Source organism: Triticum urartu, chromosome 7 (genome assembly GCF_003073215.2).
Source record: "Triticum urartu cultivar G1812 chromosome 7, Tu2.1, whole genome shotgun sequence".
Lineage (NCBI taxonomy): Eukaryota > Viridiplantae > Streptophyta > Magnoliopsida > Poales > Poaceae > Triticum > Triticum urartu.
In genome coordinates, this window is record NC_053028.1 from 216020453 (window position 1) to 216025366 (window position 4914).

Here is a 4914-nt window from a genome sequence, read left to right on the forward strand (position 1 = left end):
AGGACTTGGTGTCCTGAGCTGCGTGTTCAGGACTGGGTGTCCGGGACTGTGTGTCCTAAGGTTTAAATACCTAGCCGCTCCAACCAGACGTACAGTTGTCACAGCAACTGGAACTGGTCCAACACATCATTGTCTTCAACGAGTCACTGGTTTCATCTTCACTTCCTTTTACTTACTGTTACTCATTGTGAAGCCATTGCATGCTTGCTATATCTTTTGTCTTCACAACGTAACTGTATGATTTGTTTGGCTTCATAACTTCTTCCTACCTGATCCTTATTACACTGCAGCTACTTGTCATTGAGCTTACTTGACCATGGCTTGCCTAGTGTAATCTAACTTCCGCTGCATAGTGATAGGCATATCTCTACTGTTTGTCTTCATAACTTCCACGTTTTGAAGACTTTCATAAAAATCGCCTATTCACCCCCCCTCTAGTCGATATAACGCACTTTCACCTGGACACCAGGGGCTTCTTACAAAGGGCACTGTTTAGGCCCGGTTTATACCATAAAGACCGAATACCTTAGGGAGTGTTCGGCGTCGCGAGTTTGGCCTTATATGCATCAGCTCCGAATCATGTCTTTGGTCAAATGTTGGGTTTGCCCGGCTCCTATGTTTTGGTACCTTACGTTCTGCTCTATCGGCTAAGGTAGCACTAGGAGAACTACTACGATTGTGCCCCGGGTCATCCGGACGAGCGCCTCAGTAGAGAAAGCCGAAAACTGACTGTCATGATATAGCGTGAGACTGGTCAACCACTCGATGACCTATCGGAATGTTAGAATTCCTCCGCCTTAATGAAGGGTCGTTTCCCGGCCAGGCATGTACGCACCCCGAATTCGGGAGAGTGCGGAGCCACCAGGGGCTATATAGTAGCCCCATCGTCAAACTCCTATGGCTAAGTGAAAGTGTTAAAGCATTATAGTCCGGTTGCCTCGTTCGCTGCGCTATCACCTCCTTAATAGGGCCAAGATGTTGGGTTAAGTGTGAACATGCGTCTTCTGCAAACACCTCCGCATTATATGCGTGGGGGCTGAAGCCGACGACTGCAATCTTTCAGGTTATACACATGTATACATAAACAGCCGCACAGGAGGCATCATATTACTTTCAGGCAAAAGTATAAACACAGCCCTAATAAATTTCATAAAAACATTGTGTTTACAATGGGAATACATGTCACTCAAACATAATATTCTTCGAGCACTGGGCCTCTATCAAATGAGCACCCTCAAGAACCTCTTCGAAATAGTGCTCGGCATCCACTCGGCCTATGGCCGAACCCTGCGCTGCAATAGTGGTAGCATCCATCTCCGCCCAGTATGCTTTAACACGGGCAAGGGCCATCCGCGAGCCTTCTATGCACGCCAACCTCTTCATCGCATTGATGCGCGGCACCGCACCAAGGAACTGCTGCACTAAGCTGAAATAGTTGTTCGGCTTCGGCTTCTCCGGCCATAGCTGATCCACGACAGACCTCATGGCGAGTTCGGACAACCTATTGAGTTTGGCCCATTCGGCTAGCTGATCAGTCAATGGAAGCGGACGCTCTGGAACGTTAAATTCGACCAGAACAGCTTGTCCACTTCACGATCTATTTGATCTCGGAAGTATTTGGCCGCTTTGACAGCGCTCGCCGCCAAGTCCATATATGCGTCTGCCGAACTCCACAGTCGATCCAGAGGGGCATACCGTGGATCTCCGAACTTCCTCCGCAGCATGAAGGGCTTCCCAGCCGCAATATCCCTGGCTTCACGCAGCTCCTCCTTCTTCGCCCTCATAGCTGAGCGGGTGTCTTTGGTCGTCATCGTGGCCTTTTCAAGGTCCGCCGCCTTCACTTGGTTTTCTTCTTCAAGGAACTGGCAACGGTCGGTAGTGTCTTTTAACTTTACAGCCATCTTGGCCATTTTCTCTTTGCTCTCGCAATATGCGGCCTTCTCGGCCCTCAACTCTTCGGCCGCCTTCAAAGCAGCCGCATTACTCCTCCTTGCTTGTTCTTTGGCTCGGGCAAATTCCGCCCGAAGGGTCTCCACGGTGGCAGCTCCATCTGCAGTCACAACATATTAAAGATACTGGCATCTGAAGGAAATATGCCCTAGAGGCAATAATAAAGTTATTATTTATTTCCTTATAATCATGATAAATGTTTATTATTCATGCTAGAATTGTATTAACCGGAAACATAATACATGTGTGAATACATAGACAAACAGAGTGTCACTAGTATGCCTCTACTTGACTAGCTCGTTAATCAAAGATGGTTATGTTTCCTAACCATGGACAAAGAGTTGTTATTTGATTAGCGAGGTCACATCATTAGTTGAATGATCTGATTGACATGACCCATTCCATTAGCTGAGCACCCGATCGTTTAGTATGTTGCTATAGCTTACTTCATGACTTATACATGTTCCTATGACTATGAGATTATACAACTCCCGTTTATCGGAGGAACACTTTGGGTGATACCAAACGTCACAACGTAACTGGGTGATTATAAAGAGCATTACAGGTGTCTCCAAAGGTAGATGTTGGGTTGGCGTATTTCGAGATTAGGATTTGTCACTCCGATTGTCGGAGAGGTATCTCTGGGCCCTCTCGGTAATACACATCACATAAGCCTTGCAAGCATTACAACTAATATGATTAGTTGTGAGATGATGTATTACGGAACGAGTAAAGAGACTTGCCGGTAACGAGATTGAACTAGGTATTGGATACCGACGATCGAATCTCGGGCAAGTAACATACCGATGACAAAGGGAACAACGTATGTTGTTATGCGGTCTGACCGATAAAGATCTTCATAGAATATGTAGGAGCCAATATGGGCATCCAGGTCCCGCTATTGGTTATTGACCAGAGACATGTCTCGGTCATGTCTACATTGTTCTCGAACCCGTAGGGTCCGCACGCTTAAGGTTACGATGACAGTTACATTATGAGTTTATGCATTTTGATGTACCGAAGGTTGTTCGGAGTCCTGGATGTGATCATGGACATGATGAGGAGTCTCTAAATGGTCGAGACGTAAAGATTGATATATTGGAAGCCTATGTTTGGACATCGGAAGTGTTCCGGGTGAAATCGGGATTTTACCGGGTTACCGGGAGGTTACCGGAACCCCCCGGGAGACATATGGGCCTTCATGGGCCTTAGTGGAAAGGAGAAAGGGGCAGCCCAAGGGGGCTGCGCACCTCCCCCCTCCCCTAGTCCTATTAGGACTAGGAGAGGTGGCCGGCCACCCCTCTCCCTCTTTCCCCCTTGGGAATCCTAGTTGGAATAGGATTGGGGGGGGGGGAGTCCTACTCCCGGAAGGAGTAGGACTCCTCCTGCGCCCTCTCCCTGGCCGGCGCCCCCCCTCCCCCTTGGCTCCTTTATATACTGAGGCAGAGGCACCCCAGAAACACACAAGTTGATCCACGTGATCTATTCCTTAGCCGTGTGCGGTGCCCCCTGCCACCATATTCCTCGATAATACTGTAGCGGAGTTTAGGCGAAGCCCTGCTGCTGTAGTTCATCAAGATCGTCACCACGCCGTCGTGCTGATGGAACTCTTCCCCGACACTTTGCTGGATCGGAGTCCGGGGATCGTCATCGAGCTGAACGTGTGCTCGAACTCGGAGGTGCCGTAGTTTCGGTACTTGATCGGTTGGATCGTGAAGACGTACGACTACTTCCTCTACGTCGTGTCATCGCTTCCGCAGTCGGTCTGCGTTGGGTACGTAGACAACACTCTCCCCTCTCGTTGCTATGCATCACATGATCTTGCGTGTGCGTAGGAAATTTTTGAAATCACTACGAAACCCGACAGTGGCATCAGAGCCAGGTTATTTATGTTGATGTTATATGCACGAGTAGAACACAAGTGAGTTGTGGACGATACAAGTCATACTGCCTACCAACATGTCATACTTTGGTTCGGCGGTATTGTTGGACGAGATGACCCGGACCAACCTTACGCGTACGCTTACGCGAGACCGGTTCCCTCGACGTGCTTTGCACATAGATGGCTTGCGGGCGACTGTCTCTCCAACTTTAGTTGAACCAAGTATGGCTACGCCCGGTCCTTGCGAAGGTTAAAACGGAGTCTGTTTGACAAACTATCGTTGTGGTTTTGATGCGTAGGTGAGATTGGTTCTTACTTAAGCCCGTAGCAGCCACGTAAAACTTGCAACAACAAAGTAGAGGACGTCTAACTTGTTTTTGCAGGGCATGTTGTGATGTGATATGGTCAAGGCATGATGCTGAATTTTATTGTATGAGATGATCATGTTTTGTAACCGAGTTATCGGCAACTGGCAGGAGCCATATGGTTGTCGCTTTATTGTATGCAATGCAATCGTGATGTAATGCTTTACTTTATTACTAAACGGTAGTGATAGTCGTGGAAGCATAAGATTGGCGAGACGACAACGATGCTACGATGGAGATCAAGGTGTCGCGCCGGTGACGATGGTGATCATGATGGTGCTTCGGAGATGGAGATCACAAGCACAAGATGATGATGGCCATATCATATCACTTATATTGATTGCATGTGATGTTTATCTTTTTATGCATCTTATCTTGCTTTGATTGACGGTAGCATTATAAGATGATCTCTCACTAAATTATCAAGAAGTGTTCTCCCTGAGTATGCACCGTTGCCAAAGTTCGTCGTGCCCAGACACCACATGATGATCGGGTGTGATAAGCTCTACGTCCATCTACAACGGGTGCAAGCCAGTTTTGCACACGCAGAATACTCAGGTTAAACTTGACGAGCCTAGCATATGCAGATATGGCCTCGGAACACGGAGACCGAAAGGTCGAGCGTGAATCATATAGTAGATATGATCAACATAAACGATGTTCACCATTGAAAGCTACTCCATCTCACGTGATGATCGGTTATGGTTTAGTTGATTT